The sequence below is a fragment of the Myotis davidii genome, unplaced genomic scaffold (assembly GCF_000327345.1).
Source record: "Myotis davidii unplaced genomic scaffold, ASM32734v1 scaffold71, whole genome shotgun sequence".
NCBI classification, from domain to species: domain Eukaryota; kingdom Metazoa; phylum Chordata; class Mammalia; order Chiroptera; family Vespertilionidae; genus Myotis; species Myotis davidii.
Window position 1 is genome coordinate 1,259,969 of NW_006283588.1, and position 17,672 is coordinate 1,277,640.

Genomic DNA, 17,672 nt, shown 5'->3' on the forward strand with positions numbered 1-17,672 from the left:
GAATCCAGATTGGGAAGTCTTTGTAAAAGTCCTGACTTTTGCCCTCGCTGGTTTGGATCAGTAGATAGAGCATCGGCCTGAGGACTGAAGGGTCCTGGGTTCGATTCTGATCATAGGGCACATGCCCCAGTTGCAGGCTTGATGCCAAGTAGGAGGCATGGATCTCTCTCTCTCTCTCTCTCTCTCTCTCTCTCTCTCTCTCTCTCTCTTCTCTGAAATCAATAAAAATATATTTTAAAAAAGTCCTGACTTTTGAAAGTCTTTGTAAAAATCCTTTCTTTCTTTCTTCCTTTGTCTGTCCCTTCCTTCCAAGTAGTGTTGGGGGTGGTGCAAACATTAGATAGGGCCTCTAGAGGAGGAACCCCCTGAACGAGGCCCTCTGTGGGAAATTTCCTGTTTCCAATATTTCCAGGTCAAATGGGAGTTGAGATATATTTCCTACTCTATGTCCGAAGTCTGTCTTTCTTTTTGGCTTCAGGTTTTTACTATTCTAGAATCACCTCTTTAGAGAAGATAACAGAAGCATCAATAAGCTCCAGAGAATTACTTACAACATGAAAACTCACTGGCCACACATTGGAAACACATTTCTATGGAACATTTCAGAGAAAACTAATGGGAGAAATTTTTCAAAGAAAAAGAATGCCAGATAATTTCTCAGAACTAATGAACTTAGTTTTAAGATTGAAGAGAATCCATGAAATATCCAATAATACAAAGAACAGAAATAGATCACACAAGAAACATTATTGTGAAATTTCAGAAATTTAGAAGTAAACAAATGATCATAAATATTATCAGAGAAAGAAAAAATAAATTATATATTAGGTATTGGGTTTCAGAACGATATTAGATTTCTTAGTACTCAATATAAGACAGGTAACGATTGGTTGCTTCCTGCGTGCACCCGACTGGAGATTAAACCCAAAACCTGGGTATGTGCCCTGACCGAGAACCTGCCAGCTCCTGGTGTAAGCACCGACGAATTGAGCCCACCAGCAAGGGCTAAATAAAATGTTTTAAAGAATGGAAATGTAATCATTGTATACTACTGGCTTAGCTGTGAAAATGTTTGCTAACCAAGACAATGCAAACAGTAAATACTGACTTAATGAAAATTATAGACCAACTATTTTCTCAGCATAGAGTTTTGTGGGGGGTGGGGTTAGAGATGGTGGGCAGAATAGTTTCAGAGAGCAAATGTTTAATTTTCTATAGTAGGTAATTAACTGATAATGTCTAAAATGAAAAAAAAATAGTGTAATATTATTTAGAAGTATGGAAATAAATATCAGGAGAAATAGCTACATTTTTTTTAAGTATTATGCTTCTGAGTGCTTTTGCTTGAGGTAGGAAAAAAGTATCCTATCTATGAATCTCAGAAAGCATGTTAAATTACAGTCTAAATTTTAATATGTTCCAGAGCAGGAATTTTAAGACTGAGTTGATGTATAAATACAGTGATGGGAAAAAGTAGGTTTACAGTTGCGAGTATGTGAAACACAGAGTTTAGTCTTGTTTATTCTTGTCCTATATAATAAAAGGCTAATATGCAAATAGACCAAACAGTGGAACAACCAAACAACTGGTCAATATATGACCTGCACTGACCACCAGGGGGCACGTGTGGAACATGGCAGGTGGGTGTTGGCTGCAGTGGGATGGTGGAGCAGGTGAGCGGGGGTGCCAGATCAAGGCTGGGCACTGGTTGCTGTCATTGGGGTGAGCCTCTGGTGGTTACTGAAAATTATTTGCTCCTGCACACTGCAGTCTCACCCAGCACTTGCACCAGTTGCTGGCACCAGCCCTGCTCGCACCCGCTGCTGTGCCCGGTGCCAGTCCTAACCACTTGGCACCATCAGTGGGTGCAAGTGGTGGCTGCCAGCCTTGATTGCCCCTGAGGGCTTCTCCACCTCCCCCTGCTCCTGAGGGGCAATTGGGGAAGCAGCCACCTCTTGTACGCACTACTGGCACTGGCCCCAATTGCTCCACACCATCAGTGGGTATGAGCAGGGCTGGTGCTGTCAGTGCATGGGAGCAGCGGTGGCGGGAGCGGGGCTGCTGACAGACGGGACTAGGGGTTGTGGCGGGGGGGGGTCTGGGTGAGGGCAGGGAGGAGGGGCCGAGACCCGCCCCTGTGCCTACTGCAGTCTCACGCCCCACAGTTCCTTTCAAGGTGCATGAATTTGTGCACTGGGCCCCTAGTCTATAATCATAAAAGTGTAATATGCTAATTGGAGTGGACAGCCAAACGACCTTCTGGACGTCATTCCGGATGTCCTTCCAGACGACCTTCTGGATGAAGCCCCAGAGGGGGCCGAGACTGAGGTAGTTAGGGGTGATCAGGCAGGCAGGCAAGTAGTTAGTGGTGATCAGGCAGAGTGGTTAGGGGTGATCAGGCAGGCAGGCAGACGAGCGTACAGGCCAGGCTGAGGGACCACCCCCCTGCATGAATTCCATGTACCGGCAGTTTAGCATCCCCCGAGGGGTCCTGGATTGCAAGAGGGTACAGGCCAGGCTGAGGGACCACCCCCCTGCATGAATTCCATGTACCGGGCCTCTAGTCTATATAATAAAAGCCTAAGTGACCATTGACAGAACAACCATAATGACCCATCGCTATGATGTGCACTGACCACCAAAGGACAGGCACTCAGTGCAGGAGCTGCCCCCTGACAGTGCGCTCCCACAGGGGGAGCGCTGCTCAGCCAGAAGCTGGGCTCATGGCTGGCGAGCGCAGCAGTGGTGGCAGCACTAAGAAGCAGCGAGCAGAGTGGTAAAAAGCCGCAAACAGGTGGGCAGTAAGGAGCGAGGGGTCCTGGACTGCGAGAGGGACGTCCAACTGCTGCCTTAGGCCTGCTCCCTGCAGGTGGACATCCTCTGAGCGGTCCTGGACTGTGAGAGGATGCAGGCCAGGCTGAGGGAACTCCTCCAGTGCATGAACTTCATGCACCGGGCCTCTAGTATTATATATTTTTCCATACAAACAACTGTAAACCTACTTTTGCTAACCCCTGTATGCTTGCATTTCCTCTATAATATATTCAATAGGACCAAACTATTTCCCTTTGTTCCTGCCCCACTCAGCACACCCCCACTCACAATTAGACACAAATTTGCCTCGCACTTTCAGCAAAATAAAGGTGTCAGTTGGAACTTATTTTTGACCACCAATGTCAGTACAGTTTTTCATGAGGTTCTTAGGTGATTTCTTCAATGGCTTCCTTTCCTCCCCTAACCCTTCTGGGAACTCCTGGAATTCAGGACAGATACTCTTGATAATCCTCTTAACTTAAAATATTACCTAGATAGAAGTTTAAGACATCGAAAATAATATGTAAATAGAATTAAGTGAGTAAATACATATGAAACGAGGAATTCTCGGTTATGTTCCAATTATCTTGGACACCACACTCTCAATTCTTGAAAAGACAGCAACTGTTTGATTCATTCCTTTAAATGTGGATTATCTTGTTTTCCCCTTTCAGAACACAGATTTATATTATATTATATTATATTATTATATTATATTGGAATCACATGTATATATGATTGACCCCTCCTCCCCCCCGGATAATTGTTAAACACCTTCACACAATTCTACATATTTAACAGAAGGGAAAATAAAGTCATAATAGTACTGCCGATTTCTCTTTATTTTGTCTATTTTTCCTTGAATAGCTAGCATTACTTCTGGCTTCCCTTAGTGTCTTTCTTCTTAATTACCCGTTCCATGTTAAATTTCTAGGACATGTGCTTCTCCTTCTACTCTACAGTATATAGATGTGTAATATCTATCACATAGCAAGTTCTCAGTAACTCTAGGAAGGAAGAAAAGATACAAGGGAGAAAATCTTTTAATTAAAAGTAGGTTAAACTCTATGAAATGCTGTCTTGCAAGAATAGAGAATGCAGCTAAATCAAGAAAAGAACACTTCAATACCGGCCTGCTTTGTTACTACATGAAAAGGGTCCGGTGAGATGGAGAGATTGGGGACATCTTCAGTGATTTGAAATCTTAATGTATCTCAGCCTACTCTCAAGAAGTCTCCTTTCCACATAGTGAGTGCCCCAAACACTAGGAATTAAATTGCATAATTAGAACAGAATCAACAACACAGAAACAGACGGCATCACAGATTAACACAGCTCTTCAAAGGTGCTCTCACTAATGTCAAAGGAGATCTTTATTGCAGTGAGCATTTGTGGACGCTAACAAGAAATTCATTCTTTTATGGAGATGTCAAAGAAAAAATTATCTAACAAACTAAATTGCGTACCTTTTGGCATCTTCCTATTGCCCCTGAATCAATGGCAACGTGCAGAGGATTGCTTTTCATTGCCAAACTGATGTTGCATATACAAGATGCCTAAGAGCAGCAAGAAATCATAGAACAGATATAATTTTTCTTAAATTTTTATGTAAATGTATGGACAAATAGGAAGAAAAGATAATAACAACACATTTAAAAAAGCATTTTTATGAGTCTAGTTAGCGTGGCCAACTGTTAGTAAAAAAAAACACAATTAATGCCTTTTCTCTTCTTTTTTTTTAAGTATACATTTTATTGATTTTTTTACAGAGAGGAAGGATGAGGTATAGAGAGCCAGAAACATCGATGAGAGAGAATCATCGATCAGCTGCCTCCTGCACACCCACTACTAGGGATGTGCCCGCAACTAAGGTACATGCCCTTGACTGGAATTGAACCTGGGACCTTTCAGTCCGCAGGCCGACGCTCTATACACTGAGTCAAACCGGTTAGGGCTTAGTGCCTTTTTAAAAAAATATTCATGCTACCTAATCCAAATTAGGCTGTGTGTGTGAGAGAGAAACCTTTTATAATACAATATATTAATTTCTCTCCATTTGATTTCATGTAGATTTCCTTTCTTTAGTAGCAGTCTATGTCTTAATCCTTCACAAAATTATCCATCTACTTTTACATCCTTTGCCAAATGTTGGCATTTACTTATTATGCTTCATTACTGTTGGTGGGAAAAAAAATTCCTGTTAAAATTCTTTATTGGCAAATGCTTAATGAAGCTTACAATATTATATATGAAATAGCTTTCATGTCTTTAGACTGCCTGGAAAACATTAACAATTTTAGTAAATTATAGAATGAACCACCTATAATGAACGAAGTCAGTGGAATAAGTAGTACATCATCTTTTCCAAGAAACACACCCAACCTTCCATCAGTTTTTTGGTCTTTAGAAAAAAAAAAATGGAGTGGTATCTAACTAAAAACATTCTCTTTAATAGTTTCCTATTTTTGTGTATATCTCACTTTTCCTGAGCTTGGAAAACTTCTTCTCATTCTTAGCTTTCAGAGGCAAAGATATTCCGGGAATCGGGCAAACTTGAAAATTAGCTGTCAATCCTCTGGAAACAGCTCATCAGAACAGAGCAGGGTGCTACACGATTGCAAGGTATTATTTCCACGGTTCCTTCTATTTTTACCTCCAAGTTCCTGCTATTTAATGCAGTCTTAGTAGTTTCTAATTTTCTTGCAGGGAGGAGCCCAGATACTGGCAATGTTTGACTTGCCACCACTTTATAGCTCAGTTCCGCCAGGTTTGCAGATTCTCTTAACGTTTTCTTAAGCAACCCACATGTAATTTGAGGAAATCTTGGAACATTTAATGATATTGCCTGATAGCACTGAGACTTTTCTGAGGGTAATTGCTTTCCAAGAGATCCCAGAATTAACATAATCATGGTGGACAATATTGCATCATGTTTGCAATAATTTCCAGATATCTGTATTTTCTTTGGACTTCCATGTTTTATTTTTAAAAGAGTACACAGTATTCTTAATAATAGTGTCCTGTCCTACACAGAATTCTTTGAGCATTCAGAGATATTTCTGCAATTAAATTCATTAGTGAATAATTAATCGTTTATGGGTTTTTTTGCCTTGATATTTCTTTATCTACAGAATCCCTTATAACCAAAGAAAAGTATTGCCTTTGCTCTGAACTTGTTTCACATGGAATTTTTCATGCAACAGGAAATACCTTAGAGTTAAATTTGATATCAAGAGTTTGGCTGCTTTTTCTTTGGATGGCAAATCAGTATGACTGAAATGTGGTTTTGCTTTATTATAAAAAGAGATTTCTATTCAACAAGGGAATATAATGCTTTATCAACAGCATGGTGATATGTGGCTTTGCTTTAAGTGCCACTATTTTTAGCTTTGCTATCATTTCTAAGAACACTCTAACGGTAGGCACAGTAATCACTAAATATAAATGAGAGATATGACTACATCAACACAGGTGTTCAGATAGCTAGGTGATAACAGGATACTAAGACTTCAGTCATTCAAATAGCTCAACTTTCACTAAAATCTGGAATAGGAAATCATTGGGAACTTGGCTACTTCGGTTAGGTCGGTATCATCCTGCCAAGGGTCAATTTCATCCTCTGTATTTAATATCTATAGTTTTCATTTTACTTTGTCATCTAATCTATGTGCATTTAAGCTTGGTTTTATGACCAAGTGTTCTTCTCTAAATCCAGTTAATAGTAGGTGCATCCGAAACTTTTGATGGTGATGATAATAGTAACAAAAAGCTTCCATTTTTGTGGAGGCAGGATGTCTGTTAAAGAATCATTTTTTCCCCCTCAACCCCTCCGCCCCCCACCCCCCAGTGATTTGGGTTAGTTACTTAAGTTTGTGTTCTTCAGTTTTCTCATGTCTACAATGGGAATAATAAAAAATTGTTGAGGGGAAAAGAATAATATTGAGCTAAAATAACAATGATGAGCTAATAGTGCATATAGAATACTTAACTCATGACATATTGCAAGAACTCACTTGATGCTAACTGACTTGATAATGATGCTGATAAGGACAATGCCAATGACTCTTTTCGTTTTTGATTGATCTCAGCTGCAGAATCCATGGCTGAGTATGAGCTGGACCCATCCCTTGGATGCCCATGTTATTTCAACATAGATGAGCGATTTTGACCCAAAACGTGAAACACCACGATTCTTTCTTTCTTGATTGACTTATGCTTTTTTAAACAAAATATTTGTTTGTTATACTGTATGCAAAACAATTTCCACATACAAAAATCTCATCGACACTCAAATGGCCCGGTGATGGAAATATTTTCTTTATCTTCCCCACTTTACCAATAAAAAGCAGAAGCTTAAGGTAGTTACGGAGCATGTTTCAAATCATAGAGCATCAAGTGGCAAAGATGCAAATTAGAGCCAGTATTCTGACTGCCCATTGGGCTTTTCAGTACACCACTCCATTTAAAATGTGGAGAACTCACTAGTGCGCTGCTCTCACTGGCCTTATGTAACATTCAATTCCAGACTATTTCTGGATGCTCATGCTTCCTTCTAGCTCTTACTGGGTTTGTAATGGCATCATATGAGAGTGTAGTTAACCTCTGGCCTCAGGCTCTGATGACTCTTGACAACCTCTTATTTTCTTTCCACTTTAAAAATTATTATCCTATCATTACAGGATGTTTGGGAAAAAAGTTCCACAATGCCCACTCTTCAAGACTGGTTTTGCTTTGCTTTCTTTCCTCTTCCCATCCTATTTATTCCACAAACATTTGTTGGCAGGCAGGTATTGATAACACCTGACATGGTAGGTATTTTGCTAGTTTCTGAGAATAAAAAGAAACACTGAATTTCTAAACTGGTTCTCTGATTTTGGTACTTTCTTCTGATCTCATTTCCATTAATAGGACCGATTTCATCTTTGAATTATTTGAATTGTATTGCTAAAGCACTTCAATTCAGTCTAACCCCAAACAACCTTTCCACACATCCAACTAGCTACAATAGTTTTTTCTATCGATCTATCTTTTTTGTTTGTTTATTTTGTTAATCCTCACCAGAGGATTTTTTTTATTGATTTTTAGAGAGAGTGGAAGGGAGGGAAGAGATAGAGGGAACCATTGATGTGAGTGAGACACATCAACAGGCTGCCTCCCACATATGCCATGGCCTGGGCTGAGGATAGAGGTACAACCGAGGTATATACCCTTAACCGGAATCGAACCTGTGATCCCTACAGTCCATGGGCCGATGCTCTAACCACTGAGCAAAACCAGCTGGGGCTCTACCCATCTATCTCAATTAATATGAAATTCATATGCACACTGTTTGCATTGCTTTACAGCTTTTTCTTCGTGTGTCAGAGTTCCTGTATAATCTTTTCAAGTTCACTTTTTTACTCTATAATTCACTGAATCAAAATAAACAATCTTTTTTTTAACTAGGTCTCAAGGTCCACATTTCATCTTTATTCTCTTTAACTTCCTAGAAAACTAAGCCCATCTATTTCCCAAAGCTCTGTGAACTGACTAGCAGTTTAATGCCAAAATAGAGCCCTAGAAGTAAATGTTGTATTTCTACATCCACACCAAATTCAATCTGTAGGTGGGCTTCTCCATAAACCTGTTTAGTTTAAGTGATGCACACAGGGGCTTAGCATTCATGTGGGGGAAGAAGGCACAATACTCATGCCACTTCCTAAAATCTGGAGATTTTTTACTGTTCCCCGATCCTCTTTAAATCCTCATCTCCTAAATTCTTGACATTAATCTATTTTGATGATATTATACTCTGATCCAGATCTAGGTTATCTCTCAGATCTTTGCTGTACTGTAAGGTATCTATGGAGAGATTCTCATTGTAAGATAATATTGATTACTGACACCAATTCATTCATTTTCCAAGAAGAAACAAGTAAGATAAAAACAAAAGATAAATTTTAAATGTTCCATTTAGACTTACTTTTGGCCTGTAAGACCCAATCCTCTGTAAGGTTATACCATGCCTAAAAATTCTCTTGTTTTAAAAAATGATAATGCCCTTAAGAAAAAAATAGAGTGATGTACTTTCTTTTACAGGCCCTCCAGGAATTATATAGTCAGTTATACAGGCCATTTCTTTACTGCACTTATTTCTCATTCCAATAATGTGGAGTGTGGTGACACTGGAGGCATTGACTAGTGTAACTTTTAAATGGTAATGGCATCCAATCTGTTTCATAAAAATGAGAGAAAAAAACATCATTGCACACATTTTCTTTAAAGAAATGGCATGTCCTAGAAATGACATGCATTAATTTTTATGAGAAAGGCTTGGAAAGTGCTGTGTTTCAGCATGCATAGCAACATATATTGTCACATATGAGGTATGATACAGATGATCCAGCCAACTCTCCCATTTTACATTGCATTGGTCAGACATTTATTTATGTCCTGTAACAAATCCTGTATTCTACAGCTAAAGGGTCTTGCAGAAGGTTCAGCATTGACATAATCAACTAAAGGATCGAGTATAAGCTATAGAAGGGAAGATGAAAGGGAGTGGGCTTTTTGGTCCTAGAAATGTACACTTATGTTTTCATATGTCCATTTCGGCTTTTTATAGTTCCACTGAGGAAACACCCATAGAGCTGGAATAGACTTGCAGCAACAGAAATTTAGGTTAGCTAAGAGAAGGAAAGTCTACATAGGTTAAACCAGTTTCAATGGGGGGTAGTAAATCTCTGACCATCATTGTTTAGGCAAGTTCATTATGATGCCCTTGAATACAAGGATATGAACCAGACAAGCTCTTTTCTAGCCCTTGTTAAGTAACATACGTTTAAAATTACTGTGATTATTAGCATATGGATTGATTTTCTTGGCATAATCATGAAATGTAACAAAATAGGCACAAACAAGTTACTCCCTTAAAGTGTTTGTTGAAGGCATAATAATTTTTTTCAAACTTTCATTTGAGAAAATTTTATTACTAAATTTGGTTCTTTTAAAAAATCATTATTACCCCCGCCCCCCCCACACACACTGTAACACTGGTGGCAGTTTTTATTTTTTTTTAATTTTCTGCCTAAAAGTAGACTCCTACTGGACATGTGAATATTTTATTCTGCATAATTATTATCTGAGAGCAGGATGATGTAGTATAAAGATATCTGAACTATAAGACAGTACTGTGGTTCCACTGTTATCTCTTCTACTAGCTAGTGGTGTGACCTTGGACAGGTCATTTTTGAATGTGATTCCTTAGCTCCTCTGGAAACCTCATCACAGCGTTAGAAGAGTGATGTCTTATACTATTTCCTTCCTTGAAAGTCTATTCAGGAATTTTATTGAGTCATAGTTTACGTAAGTCAGTATTTTATATTTTTTTAACATACTTAAAAATAGATTATTTTTTATCATACTTTAAAGTCCTAACATGACTTAACTTGTTAGTGAATAGTTAAAACTGATCAATATAAGCATAGAATTTAAGAATAATTAGCTAATATAACAAATGGTTACCTTGTAATGGTAAAAATTACAACACTTAATTTCTTGTGACTCAACTGTCCAATAGTTCTCATCTTTCATTTAATGTATTTTAGATTTATCTAATAAGTTTGGAAATACACGTGAATATTTGTTCCCTTCACATACCATTGAATATTACTTTAATAAAATAATTGGTTTCATTCTAAATATTCAGAAATATAAATATAACAATATGTTACACATTAAAATTCAATGTCATTTTAGTCATTACTAGATATATTTTTTCATATGTTGCACATTTAAGCATTTAAGATACCTTAAAAAGACTAGAGCCTGGTAGAAATGTAATCTTATGATTATAAACACATGATCAGATTTTCATATAATTGTAGTAATTCTCAGCTGCTTTAAAATAGTAATAATGAATGTTATTGTCATTGGAATTTACTTCAGTTATTCAAAAATATTCACAAAAATATGACTTGAGTAGTGAATTCGGGGAATTTAATATAAATTAAATCCAATTCTGATATTTAACATTTTAAAACTCAGATTAAACACTACTTAGGACAGGTTACGCATTTACTTTTGTTAAAAATTAATGAAACATTTAAGCTGTACATTAGCAGCTTGACCTATGGTTAAAGCTGGTTTGGGAAAATATTGAGGAATCCAATCTTCATATTTTAAATGAGACACAAAATATTCTTTGGAGATTCACTATCAAGAAAAGTCACTCTAGTGCTATCTACTTTCCCTGTTGGCAAAAGGAGGGAGATAAAAGAATTCATTTATACCTCGCACTTATGTGTGAGAATATGCGTTTGCTTCCTATTATGCCATGTAACCAAAAAGTTGGTCTGATAGCTCTACTGATAAATAAGTTAAGAATAAAAAGGGATTAAAAGAACATCTTAGTTTATGGAGGAAAAGAGTCTAGTCTCTCTGGAGCCTGTTTTAGAATTGACATTTTGCTAAAACAATTTGACTCACAGTTTTCTACTCACTAAACGTTTTCCACTCCTGCTTTCATGGCTTAGCTCTAAAACCTAGGAAATCCACCACTTGCTGCAAGAGGCTAACGTTTATCCCCATCTTTCTGCCTCTCCAAAGACTGCCTCCAAGCGTAGAAATAGATCGTCCACAGCATCTTACCTAGACAAGGAGGAGCTGCGACGCCAAGGCGTGACATTGTTCAACGCTCAGGTTAGCCAAGAAGTCCGGACCGTTAGCTTCTCCAAAATATAAGTTCACATTTCGTGGTTGAGATCATGGCTCTATTCTAAGCAGTTTCTGCGCAGCGTGTGATCCTAACAAAAACACCCGGGGCAGCTGGAGGGAGCCTCAGCCGGAGCCGCAGCCTGTCAAGACGCTCCCAGTGCCTCTGTCTCCTGAGCTCAGACTGATGTTTTGCGAAAGGGGCCTCCACCACCAGGCCCAGATTGCCTGGGAAGCATTTCCTGCCTCTGAGGAGTGTGCCTGGGAGAGAGACTGCACGCGGGGAGGGAGGGGGAGAGGGAGAGGCAGGCAGAGCCCGCCTGGGCGGTGTAGGAGTTCTGATTTTACACAGAACTGAAGTGAGTTTGTCAAAGCTCTTGAGGTGATTAGCTGGAGAGTCATAAAGTCCTAGAGCTTTTTCTAGCCCGCATGGCTTATGAGGGGAAAAAAAGAGAAAAAGAAAACACGGTTCCCTCCCTCCCCGACAACTTTTCCACTCTATTAAATGTATAGACACAACTGCACCCAAATACCTTTGCAGCTCTCCTTTCAAAAGATCTTTCAAGGGAGCAAGGGGAAATTTCGTGTTCATACCGTAATTCTTCTAAATGTGAAATCCTCTGCTCCCCTTCTCCCGCTTTAGAACGCTGCGGCCTTGCATACTGTACCTGAGATGATCTGTGAGTAAAATCCCAAGAATCCAGTAAAGGGAATGTTTTCTCCAAGAGCTGCCCGACCCCAAGATTCCTGCACAAAATTCAAGTAGTCTGTGTCCTGGCCCATGCAGCGTTCCCTCTCCTCAGAATCCTCCAGTTACACGAGCTCAGGGTTGGCAAAGCAGGAGACAGACTCCATCTTGATCCTATTACAGCCTTGCTGACATTAACCACTTGCAACTGCTTCCCTCCAGCCTGACAGAGTCCCTGAATCACGTCTCCAAAGCAGCTCGCAGTATCTGCGTCCTCCGTCCGACACAGATTTTGTGAACTCTCATCTGTTTATCTTTTCTGCTTGCCTGAGCCTCCCCTGAATGACTTCCTCCTAGCTGCTCCAGGGAACTTGGACTACCATTTGGTTTTGATTAAAACCAGACAGCCAACTTCGGAGAATTTAGGGAATAAGCTAATGGAAACAGCAAGTGTGGCTTTAATTAGTGCATCAATTAATAATAGATGTTAGCTTGTCGTAGAATAAGATGACACGGATATAAACGCGGGGGAAGCTCAAGTCGTTTCAGAAAAGTTACACCAATTCGCATCCTCTCAGGACCCAGTGTTCTGAGGGAATGTGGATGGAAAGAGGAGGGATTGGCCTTCGGACATCAGGTTGTGCAGAGGCCAGTGGAGTGGCCTCCCTGTTTATACCAGAGAAACAGGAAGCGGCATCTCTGAGTCTAATTATCTTACTCGGTTGAAATTGCACAGTAATGTCTCACTTCTGTTTTATTTACAAGTCAATGGATTCTTTTGCCTTGTAGGACTTAAGATTCCGCACCCCGCCCCCCTCCACGTGATTAGTGAGCAGATCAATCTGATTATTGGATCTATGTGTGGTTTGCCCATTTCTAGAGATTTCTAATAATGAGAGGAAGGAGAATAATTTCAATTTCAATACAGTAAATGAGTAATATATAAAGAGGCACAAGAAATATTAAACCTATTAGCCCTAAGATCCCTACGATATGTCTCTGAATTATAAGTAGTTTTCATTATTCATGTCTATCCTCAGTTGGCTCTGAGTTTTATGAGGGCTGACTGATACCTGGATGTCACAGTGGGTGGATATCTTTGTAGTGCTCCCTGAGAATATGGGGTACGTGATAACTCAAAGAAGCACGATTTTATAGTTGCTCTTCCTTTTCTTATTAGGAAACTAAAACCTCTCAAAATTAATATAAAGCATGGACTATCAAGAAATTTTAAATGGCAAGAATGAAATATTCACCATGAATTTGAAGATGAGAAGCAATCAAATAAAATGGGAGGCAGAAGCAATTTTTTAAAGTTTATATCAAAATATTACTCATTAAAAATGAGCATTTAGACTTCTTTAATTTAACCTTCAATCCTATGGCAAGAAGGAAGCCCATTCTTTCATAAATTATTTGAAGCTATTCATTTTTATATTCAAAATATTTTCACTGAAACTCTGCCATTAAATCTTTCCAACAATCGTTGTGTGTATTCTTATTTTACAGATAAAGTATTAGAAATCTGTGGAAGTAATTTTCTCACAATCAAATGATAGAAAGTGGCCAACTACACATTGGAAACCACATTACCTAACTAAATTTTGTGCTTTTTTCCTCCCTGCCTTTCCTGGCTCCCATTTAATTGCTGTGTGAAATTGGGAAGACTTTTAAAACTCTCTTTTAGATTCCTTTTTTAAAATAGGGACAATTTCACATAATCCACAGATTGGAAAGCAGGATTTACTTTATATAGACAAATATTTATAAATTTATATTTATTTCCCTCAGGGCAACACAACAGCAGAATGGAATACGAACTGATGTAAGGTCTTTCATAAAATAACATATATATCTCTATCTCTGCCTCTAGCCCTGCTTCAAGTATATAGTGGGTGCCCAATAAATGCCAGTATTCTGCTAATTCTTCTTAGCTAGCTTCTCCTCATAAATATTATATCCCCCGCCATATAATTCAGCCTTGTTTCCATTTATATTGGACTGAGAAAAACAATAGAACCCTATCCACATACATTTATAAATGCCTTTTTAGATCTCTAGATACTTCTTAAGCAGTTTCCTTCTTAATATTCTCTTCTTTAAACAAAATAAGACTTTATGCTTTATCCTATTATTAGAAAGATTACTTCCCAAATCTTTAATCACTCTTATTTATTTTTCATCCTTCAGTTGCCTGACTCCAAACAAATCTCAGAGCTTACTTTCTCATAAAGGCCTTACAAAATATGGGTACAAAGATAAATATTGAGATAATTTTCTAAATATTTAACAATGTCAAGAACATAGCAAATAAGAAGAGAGAAAAAACAACCTGACTCGCCATTGGATTTAACAGTGTGGAAATCACGTGATAATGACAGAGAATCATATGGAGGGAAGTCAGGTTAGCAAGGTTTGAAAGAGACTTTGAGGAAAGGGATTGAAGACATGGGTCAACTCTTGTCAAGTTTTATTGCAAAGCAAAGTAAACCAATGGCAGCGTAACTGTCTGGGGCCAGGAGAAGCTTTTATTAAGATAGGTGAATAACAGTTTCCAATTTTAAAAAAATCAGTATGGTATCTTCCCGAAGGCAGAAAAAAACTTTTGGAGAGAAAAGAGTGGAGAAATGCCGGAGTGAATTCTTGTGCAGGAGAGAGAACTTGGCATCTAGGTGCAGGGACTGATTTTAGCTAGGAGCATGACACATGTGAAGACTAGTGGGTATTAGCCCAGCTGGTATAGCTCAGTGGTTGAGTGTTGACCTATGAACCAGGCGGTCAAGTTTCAATTCCTGGTCAGGGCACATGCCCAGGTTGCTGGCTCCATCCTGGGGTGGGGGTGGGGTATGGGGTGTGGTGTGTGTGTGTGTGTGCAGAAAGCAGCCAATCAATGATGCTCTCTCATCATTGATGATTCTCTCTCTCTCTCTCTCTCTCTCTCTCCCTCTCCCTTCCTCTCTGAAATCAATAATAATAATAAAAATGATTAGTGGATATTAGATATCATGATACAATTAGTCACTCAGCAAATTCCAGATAACCACTATTATGGTTTTCATTGCTATTCAATTTTAAATTATTCTGTTGCTCTTAGTCACAAAAAGATTATACCTACAATAAACAATTGATTAAATAGATGGTATAGAAGAAACAAAACTTACAAAATGTTACAAATATGCTTCTCTGTGTGATTTGTTGTATAATTCCCCCTCTTATATTTCTCTGATGCAACCTGGTCCAGCCAGGTGCAGTAGAACTTTCCCCCCGGCACTGTACATCCTAGTTCTAGCCCTTAAAGTTGCAAAGAAAGGTATTGCTTTTGTGATTCTCTCATCTTACTGTTGTTTTCTAGTTCTGAGTCCTTTTGCTAATTTCTTTGCTTTTATTTTTTAATTCATCTCTCAATTTTCCAAATTTAAGTTTATTTTTTTGTTCCTCATATGTATTTTAATACCTTTATTGAGATTTAATTGATACACGGAAAACTGCACATATTTAAAGTGTGATGGTATGATTGGTTTTGACAAATGTTTACACCTGTGATAACATCACTACAATCAATAATGAACATTTCTATCACTTCCAAATCTCCGGTGCCTCCTGTCATCCTTCCTCTTCCTCCCCTCCCGCCCCCCGCCCCCAAGCAACCACTGGTCTATTTTCTGTCACTGCAGATTAGTTTACATTTCTAGACATTTATTTACATGAAATAATATGTATGCATTTTCTTCCACTTAGTGTATCTGAGATTCATTCACATTGTTGCATGTATCAATAGTCCATTCCTTTTTTTTTCTTTATTGATTAAGGTATTACATGTGTCCTTATCTACCCCCTCCCAGCCCCCGCTCATGTCCTCACCCCCCTGGTGCCTGTGTCCATTGGTTATGTTTATATGCATGCATACAAGTCCTTTGGTTGATCTCTCCTCCTTATCCCCACCCTCCCCTGCCTTCCCTGTGAGGTTTGAGGGTCTGATCGACTTCTCTGTCTCTGGATCTGTTTTTGTTCATCAGTTTATGTTGTTCATTATATTCCATAAATGAGCGAGATCATGTGATATTTATCTTTCTCTGTCTGACTTATTTTGCTTAGCATAATGCTCTCCAGGTCCATCCATGCTATTGCAAATGGTAGGAGTTCCTTTCTTTTTTGTTGCAGTGTAGTATTCCATTGTGTATATGCACCACAGTTTTTTAATCTATTCATTTGTTGATGGGCACTTAGACTGTTTCCAAATCTTAGCTATGGTGAATAGTGCCACTATGAACATAGGGGTGCATATATCCTTTCTGATTGGTGTTTCTGGTTTCTTGGGATATATTCCTAGAAGTGGGATCACTGGGTCACATGGGAGTTCCATTTTTAGTTTTTTGAGGAAACTCCATACTGGTCTCCACAGTGGCTGCACCAGTCTGCATTCCCATCAGCAGTGCACGAGGGTTCCTTTTTCTCCACATCTTCACCAGCATTTGTCATTTGTTGATTTGTTGATGATAGCCATTCTGACAGGTGTGGGATGGTACCTCATTGTCGTTTTGAGGCATCTTAATACTGGATATTAAACTGTATTAGTCCATTCCTTGTTATTGCTAAGTAGTGTTCCATTGTAGGGATACACCACGATTTCTTTTCCCATTCACGAATGGACAGTTGGGACCATAACATTAGGACAAAGTTATTTGACTATTACAAATAAAGATGCAATGAGCAATCATGTACAAATCTTGGTATGCATGTATCGTTTCATTTCCTTGGATAAAAACTTAGGAGTGATTGGCAGGGCCAGTTGATAGACATATTTTTAACTTTTTCAGGAACTTCCAAACTGTGTTGTAAGGTGGGTGTGTCATTTTGTATTTCTACCAGAAGTTTCTGAGAATTTTTATTGTTCCACATGCATGCAAACACTTAGCAAGATTAGTTTTTTGTTTTCATTTTAGCCATTCTAATAGATGTGCAGTCATATCTCATTTGCATTTTCCTAATGATTACTAATGTTGAGCATCTTTTCCTGTGCTTATTATCAGTATTTCTTTGATGACATGTCTATTCAAGTTGCATGTCTATTTTAGAAAATTGGGTTGTTGGTTTCTTTATCATTGAGTTGTGAGAGATTTTATTGTAGCTTTACAGAAGTTTTGAAATGAAGTATTATCCATATTTCAACTTTTTCTTCATTTTTAAAGTTGGTTTGGATAATCTAGGACCATGACATTTCCATACGAATTTTAGAAGCAGCTTGTTCATTTCTACCAAAAAAAAAAAAAGCCTATTGGAATTTTGATAAATTTGGTAGTTACATCATTTGGGAGAATTAATATCTCAATAATGACTCTTCTGTTCCAGGAACACTATGTATCTCTTCTTTTATTGACTTTTTAATTTATTTTATTAGTGTTTTGTACCTTCAGCTATCATAGCCTTCTTGCACATTTTTGTCAGGGCTATCTCTTAGTATATGTTTTATTCCATTGTA

At 38.4% G+C, this 17,672-nt stretch overlaps 1 protein-coding gene across 1 annotated transcript in view; it reads right to left on the minus strand.

The window, feature by feature from the left end:
* The window catches only part of LOC102769930 (rho GTPase-activating protein 7), a 142,186-nt gene extending 130,450 nt beyond the window's left edge, over positions 1 to 11,736 (minus strand). The window contains exon 1 of the mRNA XM_006753798.2: positions 11,443 to 11,736. The gene's annotated coding sequence lies outside the window, so the exon portion shown is untranslated. The remainder of the gene's footprint in view (positions 1 to 11,442) is intronic.
* Between the last annotated feature and the right edge of the window lie 5,936 nt (positions 11,737 to 17,672).